General features: G+C 44.3%; 1 protein-coding gene across 6 annotated transcripts in view; it reads left to right on the top strand.

Annotated features, from left to right (window-relative positions):
• Positions 1-20,047, top strand: part of RC3H1 (ring finger and CCCH-type domains 1) — a 107,171-nt gene that overhangs the window by 14,872 nt on the left and 72,252 nt on the right. The gene's annotated exons all lie outside the window — the stretch shown is intronic.

The following is a 20,047-nucleotide window of genomic DNA, read 5'->3' as shown; positions in this document are numbered from 1 at the left end:
GCACACATGAGCCGCAAGACCCCCAAAATGGTGAGTAGCCCCATGTTCAGCAGGGTAAATCACTCTTCCAGGACCCTGCTGTACATGGGGCATATTGGGTCATATGAGAGCCACCACTGTAGGGGGGAGCCCTGATAATCATTCCTGTCCCTACACTTTTCATGGGAAGTGATCATTATGGAAGATATCTCGCTGCTGAGGGTGAACAGGGAATCAAGGGAGGGTCTTCTCAAGCCTGTGGCTTCTGCCCTGGCCCCTATGCAGCTCACCTGTGTGCAGCAATGGTGTCGTTCCTCTCTCCCCCCCTCATGATGGCACAACGGTGCGGGAAAGTTACCATTAATAGGACAAGAAACAAAGCAACTCTGCTGAAGAACCTGCTGCAGGAGATTGCCCAGGATCTCCATGAGTTTCCTGGAGATCTCTGAGGGAGATTGCCATGAAGTGAGGGAATCAATCAAGCCTGTTCCGCTCCTCAGACTGGGCATGTGGTGGGAGACAAACCTACTTTCTGCAACCTTCCTGCCCCCAACAGCTCACTTCAGCGATTTCCCCAAATCAGATCCACTTACCAGGGGCCTCCTCTCCTGTTTAACACTTCACCAATCTCCGACAGCTGTGACTGGCTAGCCGCCTCTGGGATAAAAAAGAGCTGGCTGCATGCCTCCTACTTATCCACTGCCTCTGGATCCCCCTCCCCATCCTCATCCAAGATTTCCTCCTCCTCCTGGCTTGGTCCACTGTCAACTGACATGCGAGCCACCGAAGTATCCACTGTAGTCTTCGCAGTGGAGGTGGGTTCGCTGCCGGGTATCACGTCCAGATCTTTGTAGAACCGGCAGCTCGTGGGCGCAGCACTGGAGTGGTGGTTTGCCTCTCGCACCTTGTGGTAGGCGTTCCACAGCTCCTTCACTTTGACCCTGCACGGCAATGTATCCTGGTCATGGCCCCTTGCTATCATCCCTTGTGAAACCTGTCCATGGATGGTATAATTCCTGCAGCTGGAGCGCAGCTGGGACTGGACAGCCTCCTCTCCCCAAATGCTGATGAGGTCCAGCAGCTTGGCATTGCTCCAAGCGGGGGATTGTCTGGCGCATGGAGGAGGCATGGTCACCTGGAAAGATGTGCTGAGGCTACTGCACGCATCACTGAGCAAACAGGAAGGGGACTTTCAAATTTCCAAAGGAATTTATGGGGTGGGGATGACAGTGGGTCATGCCGAGGGCAGGGCAGTAGAGTTCAACCTGATGACCACAGAGGAGAGAACAGGCATTGTGGGACTCCTTCCGGAGGCTAGTCGCAGCGCTGTAATCAACCAGGGTGTCTACACTGGCACCACAGTGCTGTAGCCCCGACACAGAAAACTGTAAGCCTCTCATTGGGGGGGTGGTTGTTGTTTTTTTTAACGCACTACAACTGCACTCTTTCTGCGCACTAAGTGGCTTGGCAGTGTGTACATCTTGGGAGTTACAGCGCAGAAAGCTGCTTTACTGCACAGAAACTTGCCACTGTAGACAGCCTCAGAGAGGAGGCTTTCTTGTCAGTGGAAAACTTTCATGTTGACCTCGCTTGCTAAACACTCAAGCTTTAGGGTTTGGAATTTGGGCACCATGTCTTCAGAACAGATTGTAGAATAAGGGTTTTTGGTGTTTTTTAAAGCTGCATTCAATTAAGTGCATTATTTGAACCAGCCAGTTAAAGCTTAGAAAACTATTGTGATCAGTCTACTGTGCTTTAATTTCTACCCCACCACACCTTGTTGACAATCCTCAGTAGTTCTCACCATCTCCACTGTACAACAGGGTTCATTAGGAATGTGACTGCCAAACTTGGCTAGATGCAAAAAGATTAACACAAAAAACTTGGTTAGAGCAGATGTCATTTGTTTTACCTCTTAAACATTCCATGTAATCAAAGTCTCGTGGACAAGATAGGAGTTTAACTTTATTTTTTTTGCACTCATATAGTCATATAGCACTTCCTAGCTGAGGGGATATTAAGGCATTATCCTGACTTTTTTTGTTTTTCAAGTAACTTTACTATTGTATAAGAGGCCATATTGGCAACTCCTGTTGACAGATTCAGCATCACTTCTGGCTTTCATGCATCATTCAACCAGTGCCTCAAATTTTGTTTGAGAACCCTTGTGTAGACATGACAAGAAAGTTTATTTTTCTTTTTCCACTGAGTTGTTGCAGCCTTTTCTGAAACTCCTATTACAGGCATCAGTTTTGACAGCATATTTCTACTAGAAACTGAAGGGAGGTGAACTATTTGGTTCACATAGGTCATTGAACAGCCTTCTGCTCGCTAATGGCATAGTCTGAATTTGAACCATTGAACAAGAGCGGAAAGGGTTCATAGTTCACCGGGAATCTTTCAGAACCATCTGGACTTCTGAATTCTTCTCTTCTAAATAGTGTGAGACTGCTTGATGTAGTGGTGGTAGTATCCCAGGAACTGGAAGTCAGGACTCCTAAGTGATTTCTCTCCCCCCGGCTCCCCCCAGTATATTGTGACTGTGGGCGAGGAACATAGCCTCTTTCAAGTACTCCTTCCCCTTTAATAAAATGGTGATACTGGCCCATGTTGTGTAAATAGGTTTGAGAGCAGGGATGAAAGGAACTGTTCGGATACCAAGTATTAATGTTCTTATAAAAGTAATAAGATTGTAGGTTAAGCACTATTGAAAGCTGCACTGTTGCTGGGAGAGCAATTCAGAGCCTGAAGGCACAGTAGTTCCAGTTGGTTATGGAATCCTGCTGGATTAGTGTTTACATGAATCAGTGGTTACTCTTGGATACTGTATTCAATTTTTAGCTTACGCAAAGCAAGCATATTAGCTTTTAGAGAGTAATCCACTTCTTATCTTCTGTATCAGTTTAGTGAACAGCCTCTTCAAGGTCTGAGAACGGTAAAGTACAAACTCCTGCTGGTTAAGCATTCCCCAGGTGGTTGGATGGTGACCCAGCAACCTTGTGACTGTGAAGCGAAGTAAATTCCATAATGTAATGTACTCATAATTTATAAAACCTATATCTTGTACAATGAAAGAAGTGGACAAACACTCTGTCCTCCTTTCTCAATGTAAGGTAGCATTTTGCAGAGTAAGGGAAGTTCCTGTGAAAATAACATTTTATGTCATTTACATGATCTTTCTCCTCATTGTAACTGTTGTAAAAGAAAATAACTAAAAATAGGATTGTTTGAATTACGCAAGAGTTGTGCATAAATCAATCTTTGAAAGCAATTTTTAGTAAACTTTAGATTTCTTATTTTTGGTACACCTGATTTGAACCATATTGATCTGTGGTTTGTATTAAGGATTGCAAATCTTTGCTATGTGTTTATAGTAGGAGTTTATTTGCTTCTTCCTTAACTTTTCAAGCCTTAACAGGGTTTTTACACAATTAAGGCAAGTACTGATTTGCAGCCCAGTTCTTCTGGTCACTCCTCTTGCATTGGAATATTTCAGGGCTGGTTTATTCTGGGAATTTACATGGGCATAACTGCATCTCAGGGTGTGAAAAATCCACATCCTTGAGAGAGAGCGAGCTATGCCGACCTAACCCCTGGTATAGATTGTGGTAGGTCGATGGAAGAATTTTTCTGTTGACCTAGCTACTGCCTCTCAGGGAGTAGATTACCTACACCGATGGGAGAACCGCTCCCATTGACATAGGTAGTATTTACTACACTGAAGTGCTACAGCAGTGTTGCTGCAGCAGTTTAAGTGTAGACGTACCTTCAGTATAATATTTGTAACCAAACTAAATATGGAGGTGGAATGGGAGTCTGAGTATGTGTTTCTGAAGAGGATTGCAGCCACTTTTTTAGGTGGATAGTTAAATAGTATCACTGGACTAGTTTAAACTCGCATAATTTAATCTGTATGTGCAGATGGAATTCAGGTGTGGTAAAATGTTTCAAGACACAGGCAGAAAAGATTACATAGGAATGGAAGCTGTTCGTGAGAAGTAAACAAACGCCTGAGGAGGTAATAGTGTTGCGGTTTCATGAGCAAGGGGGTGTGATGGCTGTCTTACACTGAAGCATTAGAATGATCATCTGCTGCGTTTCTCAGAAACTTCTCTCATGCAGAATCTGAAGAGTTTTGATTCCATTGTTTTTTTCTGTGAGCAGTGGGTGAAGTCACGCATGAAGTAGAAATGCTGGATGGTTTATCTAGCCACTCAGGTGGCAATCATAGAATCCTAGAAATGTAGCACTGGGACCTTGATAGGTCAACTAGTCCAGTCCTCTTCAGTGAGGCAGGACTAACTATTATCTAGAGCATCCCTACCATAATAGTAAATGGAGCCTGTGATTCATCAGGAGAGGGTCACCAGCAGACCTCTTGAGCGCATCTGACAGATTTTGAAACTACATTGTATGAATCACTGTAATATTTAAAAGTGGGAGTACAGTCATAGTCATGCTAGTGTGACATGCTGTCACCTGAGCTCTCAATTCTGATGAAAGTTGGCAGTTAGCCTGTTATGGGACAGCGTTTGCAACGTTCCACAAAATGTCCTTCAAGAAGTTTGCTACTAACCTGTCTCCGACATAAGACAAATTTCATCCCGGTTGAACTTTACAGGCTTCAGTGGAGTTATGCTAAGGATGAAATTCATTCACATTTTGAAAAGGTCCCTCTTCAGGCAGATTGCTTTGTTTAGTTTCTCTTTCTGTCACTGCTTTTGCTGTGACAGTAGTTAGTAGCTGAATATAGGAGTGTGTGAAGGGACACTGATATTGGCTGGTGTGGGCGGAATGGTGGCTTGAGTACCTAGATTTTCCCCCCTTATGCCGTTGTCTGTCTAAACTGCTGTTTAAAATGGGGATTTGCGCAATGCAAGACAGATGGGGAATTTAACTGCTGTATTCATGCAAATACTAAGACTGAAAGTTATTTATAACCTGTTCAATCTGCAGTGATGGAAATGCATTTGCAGTTTTACACACACACACCCTTCCATTTCATTTTCAAAATTTCCATCTTTTAAGATTTGAAGGCTCGGTAGTTAATATACTACATAGGTTTCAGAGTAGCAGTCGTGTTAGTCTGTTTCTGCAAAAAGAAAAGGAGTACTTGTGGCACCTTAGAGACTAACAAATTTATTTGAGCATAAGCTTTCGTGAGTTACAGCTCACTTCATCGACTGCAACCGATGAAGTGAGCTGTAACTCACGAAAGCTTATGCTCAAATAAATTTGTTAGTCTCTAAGGTGCCACAAGTACTCCTTTTCTTTTTGTGAATATATCGTGTAGTTCCGTTATGGAGCAACAGTACAATATTCTACTGTTCAGCTTCTGAAATGGATGCCATACTATCATGCATTTCTTCATTTAGATGCCTATAACACAAAAGCCCACATCAAAAAGCTTTGCGGAGATTTTTGAAGGTAAAAATGGAATTAAGTGCCCAAATCCTAACTCCCACTGACTCCTTTGAAGACTACAACCTAAAAATTTATACAAAATTGTATGATAGAATAAAACACCCTGGTCAGCCATACCTATCGCAACATCCACCTGGAATTTTAAAAACTGAGCAAGTTAATGACCCATGCATCCTCAGACCGTCATGCCCTCATCCTTCCCAGAAATCAGATGGGCTTTGCAGCATGCCCTTAAAATCAGTGGATTAGGTCTGGTTCAAATGGAGAGAGAATTCCGTAGTTGAGGAGTCCTCACAGAGAATTCCTGCCAGCAGCCACTTCTCTAGTCTTGTGTACATTGTGTATTTTTTTTGTTTTGCACTTCTGTAGTGAACACTGTAACAAATTCCTAGTGTAGGTGTTCAGCACAGATGTGGTTTTCCTCTCTTTCAAATAAAGATAAATTACTTTTGGGGTACAAGTTATGGTTTAGGAGTTTCCTAATGCCACCAACATCAGAGGAAACACTATCCAAAAATCAAGCAGAAAAGAATGTGCATGTATTCCTTCAAGATAGTGCCCTTTTATCACACAGATAGGGATAGTTCTGCCTGAGGCCATGTCTACGCTAGGGTAATTGCAGAGTTTTTGCACTGTAAGTTTCACCAGCGAAAGAAAAGCGCTGGTTTTTGTACTCACTTCCTCAGGCGTCAGTGTGTGTTTAGAGTGGAAGCAGCACTTCCATCACTGATGAGAGTAGGGCGACTGGATAGTAAGTATGAAAAACTAGGACAGGGGTTGTGGGGTAATAGGAGCCTATACAAGACAAAGCCCCAGATATCAGGACTGCCCCTATAAAATCGGGACACCTGGTCACCCTAGATGAGATCAGCGCTCTAGGGCTGCTATTCCACAGTGCAGCTCTCTCCATTTTGACGATGGATCTTGTGAAAAGGGCGGGGGGTGATCATGGGGTATTCTGGGTCCCTGCTCAGCATCGCTCCCAGCAGGGAATCGTTTCCTCCATGGAGCAGCCATTGTCACCTGGCCAGATAAGTGAGTACTTGCCAAGAAAACAGGAAAGGGAGTTTCAAAGTTCCCGGGGCTTTACAAGGGGTGGGGTGGATGTCTGTTTACCTGGCATCAGAGCAGCAGAGCTGCTGGCCAGAGTGGTCACCTTGGCACTGTGGGATATCCTCAGGAGGCTAAAAGCTCTGTAAACAGGAAGAATGTGTCTTCACTTGCACATCACCACTAAAGCATCACCAGTAAGAGCTGTACGCCTGTCGTGAAGGTGGTTTTCTTTTTGTGGTGAAACTTCTGAGTTTCACCGCAAAAAGTCATTGACAAGTGTAGATGCTCCCACAGATTTTTGTGCAAAACAGGGACTTTCTGCTTTAAATGGCAAATGTAGACATTCCATTACAAGCTTACAGCGGCACACCTCTGAGTGACAAAAGTTTTGCCAACATAAGTACTAGGGTAGAGATGGCCATAACCTGAGCAACTTCTCCCACAAAGTACCTAGAGATTTTCCTCACAATGGGAGAGACTTGAATTGGCAGCGAAGCGATTTTCTGAGCAATATTTTTCAAATCTAGTAGTGAAGACAAAACCTCTTGTTTTTTTTTCCCTAATAGCTATGGCATAAACCTTTTTAAAAAAGTAAATGGGAGAAAACCAAACTCTTGATGCAGTCTGACTCTTTAATTCACCGTGAATCTGAATCATTAGGCCAAATTTTTATTATAAATTAAACATCAAAATTCCTTTGTTTAAAAGAGGGATACTTTAATTCTGCATGCTTGGTAGATCACAGCCACAAACACAATTCTGCTGTACAACAAATGCCTTCTCCTGTTTCTTTTCTTAGGCCTTGTCTACACTGCCACTTTACAGCGCTGAAACTTCCTTCGCTCGGGGGTGTGAAAAAACACACCCCAGAGCAATGCAAGTTTCAGCGCTGTAAAGTGGCATTGCAGATAGTGCTACAATGCTGGGAGCCATTCCCCTCGCAGGGGTGGCTTTATTACAATGCTGAGAGAGCTCTCTCCCGGCTCTGGACCCGCAACTACACAGCCAAGTTAAAGTGCTGCTGCGCCGGTGCTTTAACACTGGCTGTGTAGACATATCCTCAATGTTTTCCAGTCTTCACTTTCAGAAGGCTGTTGTGAATAAGGTTATATTGACTTAAATATACCTTACCATCTGCTTAAAAGATGTTGATATCACTGCAGCATGGCTTGCAAAATCTTGCACTTTTTATTAATAGATCTTTGTTGGTGCTCAGTGTGAAATCCACACAACTCTTCTGAGTTTATCACTTCTTTTTCCCCACTTTATGGTACTCAATTTGCAGTACCAACTTTCTTTTGGCAAAACTTGTACTGGCTTACACCAAAAGTTGTTGTGGTAAGCGTTAAGGGGAGTTTAGTGTTTAGCTAAGAACCAAAAAACAGGAGCCTTGGAAAGCTAATCCGCTTCCAACAATTTTGTGTTGAGAGAACAGTATAAACCTGCTGAGTGTTTTTCCCAAACCACAAAATCTGTCATTAATGAAACTCTTTTAAAATAATTTAAGAATGACAAGCAAAATATTTAAATTTAATATGTTGCCAATTTATTTTTAATAGATCACCTGTTTGGCTGGGTTGTTTTCAGGGTCTGTAATTTGAAGCCAAATAGGACAATGTATAGCTTGGACACTCAGCAGAAGTTTTTTCATTCCCCTTCTTCATTCTTTTAAATCTAATTAAAAGGCCTGCATTTGGAAACAAGTAATTTCAGTCTTACTCCAAAGTACAGGTCTCAGTCTACTGTTTGAATCTGATGGATCTTCTTGTACCTGTGCTAACTGATGTTTTCCCTTTAGAACAGATAGTAATCTCATTTTGTTTTGCATTGAAAAAACTCTGAGGCAGCATTTTTTTTCTTTTGTGGTTAGGTTCTAAAATGCCTGTTGTCAGATATCAATAGATGGGTGAGTGGAAACCCTGAAACAAAAGCCTTTTGTTTCCATTTATGAAAACCGCATGAACAGTTGTATGTAATGTTTTATAAACCCCTGTGAGAGAAAGGAGATAGATGAAAAAAAAAATCTGAAGGGTAAATGGGACTAATGCCAAAGTGGCACTCCTTTTAAATATATATTTTGTAAGGTTAAATGAAAAAAATCACTCTGCATTAGTGCCTTGCCCCAAGGTTAGTTCTGGTCTCTGGATCTGCGCAATCTAGCATTGCTACAAATTAAATCACCAGGTGCCAGTAGTATTTTAAGCTAATGAAGCTCAGTTACACAGTCAGAAGTGCTGAATTAACCTGCTTTTCAGCAAGTGTTTTGTGACCTCTCCCTCGCACTGAATGACTGAAGAGTTAAGCCGTGCCTGTGTGGGAATGTAACACTGCTTAAGAGTGACAAGCAAGTTTATCCACACTGTTCACTGTTCCAGTTTTACTGCAAATCCATGTTAAAGGGCATGGGGACATCCTTGAGCACAGTACTGGCTAACTTACGTTACTTTTATGCTACAATTACAGCATAGTCAGGAGAGCTGGTTATGGCATTGTTCTAGTCATTCATGTCGATGGTACTGTAACTACGTACCCTGACTGCAAAAGCCTTGGACACGTGCAAAGCTTTAACCCGGTTATGGGACACAGTTACTTGTACTATAAGTCCAAAGACATTTTGTGTGATGTTAGTCAGTCTAGAGGGAATTATGTGCCCCCCAAAAATATTATGCGCACAATATTTTAAAACTCTGTAAATTATGTATTTGTCAATAAATAAATGTGGCTTCAGCATGGCAGCTGGGAGCACAGGCCACTGGCTGCACTAAGGTGAAAGATCACTTTGAAGCCCCCACCTCCCCCGGTACAGGGACTCGACAGTGAGGCTGCACCTGACCCTGAGACAGTGCAAGGGCTGAGCCTGCCACAGAAACACCCCGAGGTGGTCAGGCTCAACCCAACAGGATCCGAGTGTGGAGGGGCTTAGTGTGGGGGGATCCAGGTGTGGGGTGAGAGATTTGTGTGGGGCAATCTGGGTGCAGGTGGCTCAGTGGGAGATCTGGATGCACTTTCATTGTGGTATTCTGGGTGCAGGGGCAATGGGACTGTGCAGAGGATCCAGGTGAAGGTGGTTGGGGCTCGGGGGGTGGGAGGGATCTGGGTGTTGAGCTTGGCGGGAGGGTCTGGGTGCTGGGGGAGTGGGGCTTGATGGTGTGGGGGTCCATATTCAGCTGGTTGGGGGTCTGGATGTGGGAGGGCTAATGGAGGGGGTCCAGGTGTAGGGGGGTAGGGCTCATCAGGATATGGGGTTGATGGGCCTGCTTAACTGGGGAGTCTTAGCTGCTGCCAAGGGGATGCTACATGCTGGGCTCCCACTTCCTCCATCTCCCCCTCCCCGCCCCCCGATTTCTCTGTCACCGTTTCTTCCCCACCCTCTATCTTCCTCCGTTCACTCCCACGTTCCCCTCCCTCTCCCCTATTCCACCCTTTCCTTCCCCCCTGCCTCTTCCCCCCCCCATCCCTCCTTCCTTCATTCCTCCCTCCTCTCCTCGTCCTATCCAGCCCCACCATGGGCATTCACTGTTGCACAGAAAACAGGAAGGCTCCAGCACACAGTAGGGGACCACAACTTACACTTGGACCCAGGAGGCAGCATTGAGCTGCAAAGTCAGCAGATCCAAGACACAGCCTCCTTCAGATGGGCAGCTCTGTGCTTGCAGAAATGAGGGGGATGGGGGACAGTGACATGTAACCCTATTGTGCCCCCCATGTCTCACCTCAGTTTGAGGGAGGGACAATTCCCCCCCCCCCCCCAACTGCACCCATGGTCGTCCTCATTGCCCCTACGCAGCTTCCCTTTGCTTCCCTGCCATTTTCTGCAGGGAAGCACAGAAATTTGGGGGGTGGGTTCTGCTGGCGCACAGTACCTCAGAATTCCCCCAGGAGTAGATCATCTTCTAAACAGGTCACCTAACAAGGTTGTACTTTCATGGTAGATAGGAGTGTTGCAAAAATAATTGCGGTAAACATTTGTGAAAATTCTATTTTTTTTTTTCCCTCTAACAGTCTCACTGGTATAGTTACACTGTAAAGTAGCCTTGGTAGAAGTTATAGCTTAGACTGGCCCCTGGCATTTTAACCATTGTTGTGTAACCCACAGTCAGAGCTGGTCTTAGACAATAGTGATTAAAATTCTGTAAGCTCCCTGTGTCGTCTCTGTTCTAGCACTCCCACCATTGCTACTGCCTTTGGAGTGACACCAGTGATGGTAAATGGGAAATTTTGAAGGCAAGGCCATGATGAATTGCTAGACCATAATTTCCTTTTTTGCCACCATAGACAGAAGACTGTGCTGTAACCATGTTAGGCTAAAATACTGTTTCACAATACAGTTATAGAATTGTCTTCTGTGCACTCCGGCAAGAAAGAGGCATGCCTCGTGGTTGGGTTTACTTTACAAAAAATTAAGTAGGTTTAATTAACACATGCAGGGAAAAGAGAATCTTTCTTCTGAACTAATGCTCCCACCTGAGCTCCTAACAGTTCAGTGGGATTTTTTTTGTAAAATTCTCTAGTATAGACATAGCCTTTGTCTGTGCTCCATCATGGGGTTTGCCTTTGCTATCATTTAAAGGTGTTGTTAGACAGTATAGATTTTAAGTCCTTCACTAGGGGGGAAAAGGTATATTTTAACTTGATAATTAATCTGTGTTAAAATCCTAGTGAAGACCAGGCAGTTTTAGTTTCAACTAATTTTAGCTGGGGAGATAACTACTGGGTTAGTTACCTTGCTGTAAAATTCTAGTGGTGAGAAGTCTTTCAGTGCTCTAGTTAAGAGAGGTCACCCATAGACGGTGAGTATAGTGTTGACCTTGTCTACATATGTCAGAGTAAAAATTACTTTTGCCTTATCTTAACTAAGACTTTACAGCAAGATAGCTAATGCATGTTAGTTATCTCACCAGCTAAAATGGGTTAAAACTATAACTGCTTCATCTTCACTAGGATTGTAACACAGATAACGTTAAGTAACATGGGTTAAAAATACTCTTTTACCTAATGCAGACATAGCCTAAACCCCAGTGATGATGGTTGAGTGGAAGCCCTTGTCTGTAGTAGAGTTTTAGCATAAGTTAGCTACCATTAACTAACAATACTCTTTTTTTTTTTAAAGCCGAGACAAACTCAGCAAGGACTTCACTGAAGGATAAACCTTGAGCTGCCTTCCACACTGGAGACCCAAACTCTGCTAGCTGGACAGCTTGAAAATGGCTTTTGAATCATATTCTCTTGCACTAAGTAGAATGGTGCTTTACAACAATATATGAAAACAGATGTCACTGGGACAGTTTGGTGCTCCAGTGTAGATAGAGCTATACATTTCATTACCTACTGGAAATCCTATTACATGGTTAGCGAGGGACAAGGGCGTGGGGTGAGAAGCCTAGACTAGTAAACTAATTTTAAAAGTGGTTTTTAGTTAACACAGTTCACAAGCATGAGGGGTTATTTACCCAGTATTGTGCATAGGATTATATCGCGTATATCAGGGGTCTCAAACTCCCAGCCCACGGGCCATCTGCAGCCTGCAAACCTCCCCAATGTGGCCCGCGGGGTCCAGCAGTTTTGGGGCTGGGTCTCTCCCTTGGTCCCACCTGCTGCTCCAGGGGTCCTAGCAGCATAGTGGAGCTCAGTGGCGTCTGCCTGCTTGCTCCAGTGGCTGCCAACCCCTCCCTGCGGCCCTGGGGCGGGCTGTGCCTCTGTGTGTTGCCCCCTGCCCCGAGCGCCCCTGCGGCCAATGGGAAGCTGCAGGGGCGGTCCCTGGGGGCAGCAGTGCGTGGAGGCCCCTTGGCCTGCACCACCTTGGAGCCCCAGGTAAGCGCCGCACTCTCTCTCAGAGCCTGCACCCCCCCACTGCACCCCCATCCCCTGCCCCAGCCTTAGGTAGGTGCGGGGTGGAGTTTTGGGGGGTGGGTCCTGGGTGGCATGAGTGACATTATTGGCCCACTGGGAGGATTTGAGGACTGGCACTGGCCCTAAGGTAAATTGAGTTTGAGACCCCAGGTGTGTATAGAATTGTGGTCTGTCTCAGAAAAGCACAATTTGTTGTGGCATAAGTTGAAGCTTTTGTTTGTGGTATAACTCCTGCCATGATGAAATATATGTGTATCAAGCAACAATGTCCCAGTGCATCTTTAAATAGCATAATGGGAACCTGGAGGTTATTCCCTGTACTACACCCTCCCCCCCCCCCCAAAAAAAAAAAAGAAAAAAAAGAAATTGGAGCCCAGAGGGAGGTGTGTGATACCCACCTATGAACACAACACTTAGACTCCCATCTGTGGTGTGGGGTTTTTTTTTAATTAAAATTACTTTGGTAGTTAGGAAATTAATCAAGTGTCTTCATTGCTTGTGATGGCTAACTCTTGTGCTATGTCACGGACAAAGAATTCTAAGTTCAGTGCTCAAAAGCACTCTCTTCCAAAATAAATTGATGCACAATGGAGATTTAATTTTATTAAAATAACTTCTTTTTATAGCAATTGTCTGTGATGGGCATATATTTGGTTTTGACTTTTTTTTTTTTACGAGTGTGTTTTCTAAAAGCATGGTTTAGTTTTCAAGCTGAAGTTTTCACACTGTAGAACATTTAAAACCTATTGGAAATAAAATGTTTTATGGTTTGCCTTGTTCCTCTATTCCTTCTGTCTGAACTGCACACCAACAAAGAGTTATTGAGCTCTTGGAGTATGTCTACGCTTCAATTAAAAACCCACAGCTCACCCAGGACAGCTGACTTAGGCTCGCAGGGCTAAGGTTGAAGGACTGTTTAACTGCAGTTGTAGAGGGTTCCCTCTAAGCTATGCTCCTGTGCAGCCACAGAGCACTCCAAGTGCCACACACTTGATTATTACAGTCATGCAGGTGTGCACATCCTCAGCAACCGTGGGAGGGCAGTGCCCAGGGGCAGGGCTGGAAAACAGCAGCTGGGGGGGGGGAGAAAATCCAGGGCCCGGCAGCTGGAGGGGAACCGGGCAGCAGGGAGCTCTGGCCACCCCAGCTCGTGGGAAGGGAGCGGTAGTGGGGTATCTCAGCACCAGGCGGGCCCCCATCCCTGCCCCAGGACTCGCAGGGCTACTGCACAGCACCCTCCCTTCTGATTTTTGCGAAACACCCCCCCCCCCCCCCCCCATCCTCCACCCCGGGTCATGCTGTGTTGTAAGAATGGGGATGATCGTCTCTCCTGGGCACCTCCCGCCCCTCAAGAGCAGAGGCTTGTGAATGGCTGCAAAGTGGCCAGGAGTTCAGGGCGAAAACAAACAGACCGGGAGACAAGCAGCTGAGCTGCCTGGGCCATGCTTGGCGCAGCTGCAACCCCAAGTGAGTAGCACCAGCAACTTCTGGGTCTGCTACAAAGCACTTGGCAGGCATGTGATTGGTGCACACAAGGGAACCCAAATTGGGAAACCTGGGCTCAGGGGTATTGGGTCTGGGGAGAGAGTGGGCACTTTTCCGCGCACAAAGAAATGGCTCTGATTCTGGGCTACTGATGCTATTTGCACTCTGTAGAAGTGTAGGGGGGCACTGAAAGAGCTCGGGGTTACTTATTTTGCTTTTAAAAAAAAATGTAATTGCACTTCCTTCTACTCCAGGGTGGGCAAACTTTTTAGCCCGAGGGCCACATCTGGGTACAGAAATTGTATGGCGGGCCATGAATGCTCATGAAATTGGGGTTGGGCTGCAAGAGGGGGTGAGGGCTCTGGCTGGGGCTGCAGACTCTGGGGTGGGCCCAGAAATGAGGCTTGGGGGAGGGGGGGGGGCAGGTGCGGGCTCTGTCTGAGGGTGCAGGCTCTGGGGTGGGTCTGAGGGGATTGAGGGGTTTGGGGTACAGAAGGGTGCTCCCAGCTAGGATCGAGGGATTTGGAGGGCGGAAGGTTGGGGTGCGGGAGGGGCTTGGGTGCAGGCTTCAGGTGGCGCTTACTTCAAGCAGCTCCTGGAACCGGAGGCATGGCCAGGCAGCTCTGTGTGCTGCCCTGCCCCAAGCGCTGCCCCTGCAGCGCGCGTTGGCTGCAGTTCCGGGTCAATGGGAGCTGCGGGGGCGGCACTTGGGGCCTTGGCAGTGCCTGGAGCCCTCTGGCTGCCTCTGAACATAAGAGCGGCAGGGGGACATGCTGCTGCTTCCCGGAGCTGCGTGAAGCAGCCCCCAATCCCGCTTCCCAGCTGGAGCGCTGGAGTGGAGCAAGTTCCAGAGCCGGGTTAAATTGGTTGGTGGACCGGATGTGGCTCACCCCTGCTCTACTTTTTTTTTTTTTTTTTTTTTCAAAGCTCATGCAATTCCCTAGAGAGTCATCCTAGTTATCAAGTACTTTTAAAGGTATTATGTTGTTGTTCAATCAGTCCTGTTCAATCAATCAATCAGGAGTTCAGCTGCAACATAGTCTAAGAAAGAAATGATTGATCAGCTTACTGTTTCTTCTCCAAAAAGCAGCAGTTATTTTCCGTGTAGATTTTAGTGGCACTGGTCTGTGCTTCTTTTAATCATGTAAATTTTTTTTTAAATGAAGAATGAAAAGAAAAAAAGTAACTGAAGATGCCCGTTGCTTTCTAGTTGCAAGTTTCCACTTGGAAACTAATTAAGGGCTACTTGTAGATAATGTTCAAGAATCTAGATAAACAACTTGCACATCCCAAGGAAGTGATTTCTTATGAATTTTTTCAGGGAAAGCCTGATCTTTATGATTATGTATGTATGTTTGATTTTGAATCTTTAAATTTTGTTCAAACACTTCCTAAATAAAAGGGTTTGGTATTAATCTATTTGGGTCCTTCACTGTATACTAACTCCTGCTCCTGTTGCAAAAACTCCCATGAACTTTGTGCTGAACAAGTTGGCCAACGTTGACCATCAATATGTAGAAATAGCAACCCACCGAGATAATGTAACAATCAATACTGCATTGTTACAAGCACCATGTGGTTTCACAATTCACTGTGTTAAAAGCAGGTAATTTTCTCCTTTTGAATATAAATATACTGTGTCTTTTTTTTAAAAAGAGGAGAGCAACTTTAATGGTATATGTACTGCTGTTGGCATTCAAGTAATTTCCTTTCAAAGGTACGCTATGTGTGTGTAACTCACTTTAAAGAAGACTAAGAGGGATTCAAATTTTCAGATTGCATGCATTGCTCACAGGTCTCATCTATGAAGCTTGTACATAAAGATTTGGATTTTGTTTGCAGATTTCACGTTAATAGAATACTGTGTACAAATACGTCACTGCACAATTATACTCCAGATGTTTTGTTTTCAAACTAACAGATTGAACATTTTATGTTGTCAGGCGGCAGATGGACTGAATTTTTAAATTTGTTGAATTTGAAGGTGACAATCCAGGTTTAAATATGCTGCTGATTGTAGGTTCTTTTTTTGCAAGTATTCACCTCTAGGGCCAAATTCTGCCAGTGTTAGTTAAGCAAAACTCCCATGGGCTTTTAAAGTGAGGACCACAGACTTTGGCCCTTTGGTATAAATTGTTGCCTTACCCTGGATGTAAAATAAATGGTTGGGTTAAACTATACTGTGATGGGTTTGGGCCCTTTGGGGGTGTCACCTTGTGTGCTGGGATGCCGCTGAACCAGCCTATTCTGCCAGCCTGGGTCCCCTTTACCTGTCCTTGCTGGGTTAGGCTCACAAGTCGCTTCCAGCCGAGTGCACAGACAGGGCCACACCAAGCTGCACAGAAAGACAGAGATCCGCTCTGGAAAGATTCAGTCTTAGGGGCTGGCTCCAACACTCTGGCCACTCCTTTTTAAGAGCTACAAACCCAAAGGTTTTATGAAAGTCGCCCCCTCCCTCAATGTGGGGGCAGATGTGCACAACTTCTTTCCCAACCCTCCCCCCGTTAGAAATTTACATAAACTGGGTTATATTATAAACAAGAATTAAGTTTTAGTAACTACAAAAGGTGAATTTTAAGTGAATATAAGAGAGAAGAGACTGAACAAAGCCGATTACTGACCAAATACAGCAAAATACACAAGCTAAGCTCAATGTACTTAAGAAACAAGTTACAGAATGTAATTTCTTACCCTAAATGTTGTTTTAGGCAGGTTGCAAAGTTTCTCTGGTTCAGAGTTCCAGTTATATTCCTTTTCAGACTGGACCCCTGTTTCAGTCTGGACTCTCTTCCTGCCTTCCCTTCAGGTGGCTTTAGCAGTCCTTCTTGGACAGACAGATCATGGAGAGGAGGAGTCCCATTTGCCTTCCTCCCCACCCTTAAATAGGATTTACATAGGGCAGGAATCCTTTGTTTCCCAAATTTGACACCCCCTCCGCCCCCTTCCCTTCCAGTGGAAAGTTACAAGAACTCCCAGGTAATGTTTAGTATCAGGTGATAAGACCACCTGACTCTGTATCCATGAGTCAGTGACAGTAAGAAGAGTCAGCAGGACTGCCAAGCCTTTTCAGTCCTTGTCCTCGCTGATGGGCCATCAGCCCTGTCTGGCTTTTCCATTGTTGTACCTGAAGTGTTAGCAGTGGGCGTCACCCAAAGTAGCGCAGTTGAAATACAGATACATAGTCCATAATCCTAACTCAGATACAAAAATGATACAGGCATACAAATTGGATAATCTCATTCAGTAAATTATAACCTTTCCAATGATATTTTCCAAGACCCATCTTGCATAAAGTACATCTCCTATCCTAAGCATATTTTTATAAAGAATATGGAGTGAAATGTCACATACTATATATATATATCTAGGTATTTTGTTTCTACTGGTGGCACACATCTGCACATTACCTTGATATTGGTGCACATAACAAAATTCATCCTGCACATGGATGGAAAAAATTAGAGGGAAGTTGAACAGCCCCTTAGCCTGAGCCCCATGAGCCTGAGTCAGCCGTTATGGATCAGCTGTAAGTTTTTAATTGCAGTGTAGACGTTTCCTTAGAGTCTAAGTTTTAGTGTCAGACTGGGAATTGGAAGATTTGGGTTCCTGACTGATAGTAAATTGTGTGTATAATGTTGGGTAAATCACATAATTCCTCTGTCTGTTTCCACATGTATAATAAGAAAAAAACTACCGTTTGTGGAGTTCTTTTGGGATCCTTGTTTGAAAGTTGGCAGTGTAGCTTATAAAACTTTTTTCATGCTGTAAATGCTGCTTAACTTTTTTGAGGACAAACCACATACAAGTAAAAGTATTAACTGTGGAATTACCTGATTAGATTTAAAACAATTGTCCTAGTATATGCAATTCTGGAGGGGTGTGCTAGCTTAGCCAAAGTTTTTCAGTCAGTATCACTACAGGTACATATGAAGACCCAGGCAGAGTAAAAGGGAATACATTTCGAATGGTCTCGTGTGTGTGGCTGGAGAAGCAGAGTTTAAAGGCCAGTGAAGATATTTCTAAAACATTATTACTTAATGTGCAGGAGTATGTCACTACTTGGTTGTTTACAACTGGGTGACCTCTTAATATGGAAAGCTCATCTTTTATATGGTGTACAGGAAAAGTCATGTTCATAGTTTGTAATACTTCTGCAATACATTTCAGCACTTTATCCAAAAACTCATTTGCGACAGCATTATCTAAAATATTTGAATAAAAAGATTTAGTGTGTCTTCCATTAGAGATATGGTTGCCTTAGGATTAATGAGAAGAGGTAGGTAAAGTGACCATCTGTGAAATCCATGGCTTGCAGTGGAAAACAAGCATCTCATCCACATTTCTCCATTCATCAGAAAAACGAAGTTCTGAATCAAAATCCCACTCATAGCAAATCCTGTTCATGGGTCCATTGTTCTGAATTTACTTAATTACTTATGCTGGTGGAATGCTTACATGACAAGTCTTTTAATAAGGAACACTTTTTTCCCCCCACTGGGTAGCATTCATTCAGATTATTTTTATTTGTATTACCATAGTGCCTACGAGCCTTAGTCAAGGACCAGAACCCCATCATGCTGGGTGCTGTAGAAAGACAGAACAAAAAGATGGTGCCTTATCCAGAGAACTTAAGACAAATAATAGATGGCTCTCGTGAAACAGACTGGGGAGTACAAGGGAACACATATTGGTTTGTGCAATAGACAGTGTTTCTTGACCATTTTCATCTTTTTTTTTTTTTAATAGGGATCTATGGCAAAGGAGAGTTTTAGGGAGAGCATCACTGATCTATAGGATCAGTGCTGTGCCACGATTTTTAAACCATCCCTTGGAGATGCCAAGGGAAGGATTCAAAGAGAGGAGTGATATGGTCGAAGTAATGGGCTAGCAAAATGGTCTTAGCCGTAGCACTTCAAATGAATGGTACAAGATTGCATTTGCTAAACTTAAAGAAAAGGATATTCCAGCAATTGAGATGTGAGGTGATGATTCTATACAAGAGTTTTAGCTGCCGGATAGGGAAGGCTGTATCTTTGGGCTTGTCTACATTTACAGCGCTGCAGTGCTTAGTGAAGACACTAGCTATGCCAATAGGAGAGCTTCTCCCATCAGTGTAGGTACTCTGCCTCCCCGAGAGGTGGTAGTTACATTGACAGGAGAAGCCCTCGTGTACACCAGGAGTTAGGAAGTTAGAACTGCGGGCTTGTCTACACTGGCAGTTTACAGCGCTGCAACTTTCTCGCTCAGGGGAGTGAAAAAACACCCCCTTGAGTGCAGCAAGTTTCAGCGCTGTAACGTGCCAGTGTCAACAGTGCACCAGTGCTAGGAGCTACACCTCTCGTGGACGTGGGGGTTTTTTGTTCGTGTTTTGTTTTGTTTTGTTTTTTTGTTAAGAGCGCTGGGAGAGCTCTCTCCCAGCACTCTGCCGTGACTTCACAAGCCACGTTAAAGTTCTGCCGTGGCAGCACTTCAGCGTTGCAAGTGTAGACTAGCCCAGTGTCTGAATGACGTCGTTATACTGGCATTAGTTTGTAGTGTAGACCAGGGTTTAGAGAGATACTACAGAAAGAATCTGCAAGGTGTAGAAATAGGTTGGATGTGGAGATGTAAAGAGAGGTCCGATTTGAAGATTGCACCCAGGTTACATGCAGAATGATGTTGTCCACAGTGATAAAGAAGGTGAGTGGGAAGAGGTAAGGGTGTGGGAGGAAATCGGAGCTCTGATTTAGCCATGTTGACTTTGAGCTGAGAGCCAGACATCCACAAGAAAATGTCAGTGAGAGAGGCACAGATTTTTAATTTGGAGAGAAGGGAGACTGATCTGGTGTAGAAATGTACATCTGAGAGTCATCAGCATAAAGATGGTAGCTTAATGTGTTTTGTAAATGAGATTATCAAAAGTTAAGGTATAGAGGGGAAAAGAGAGGGAGCTCTGTGGAACTCCCAGAGAAAGCTGGAGGGAGCATGAGGCAGATCCTCTTAGGGAGCAATTGGAGATTATAGCATGGCCTTATTTGTTTACAAATGTAGCTGTTAGTTTATCTTTTTAAAAAGGCAATTTTTTGATATTGATATTTTCAGTCGAACTCCTGAAATGACTATAAAGAGAATTGGGGGCAGGGGAAAACTGCAATACTTCACACACATATATAGGCCTCTTGAATTTGATGTAGTCATTGTGTAAGAAACAACAGTCAAGATTGTTATTGTTGACTGGTTCTAGCAGTTTGTCAGCAAAATATTTATTAGGAAAACA

This window comes from Caretta caretta, chromosome 8 (assembly GCF_965140235.1).
Source record: "Caretta caretta isolate rCarCar2 chromosome 8, rCarCar1.hap1, whole genome shotgun sequence".
In the NCBI taxonomy this organism is placed as follows: Eukaryota; Metazoa; Chordata; order Testudines; family Cheloniidae; genus Caretta; species Caretta caretta.
This window is presented reverse-complemented; position numbering and strand designations above follow the sequence as displayed.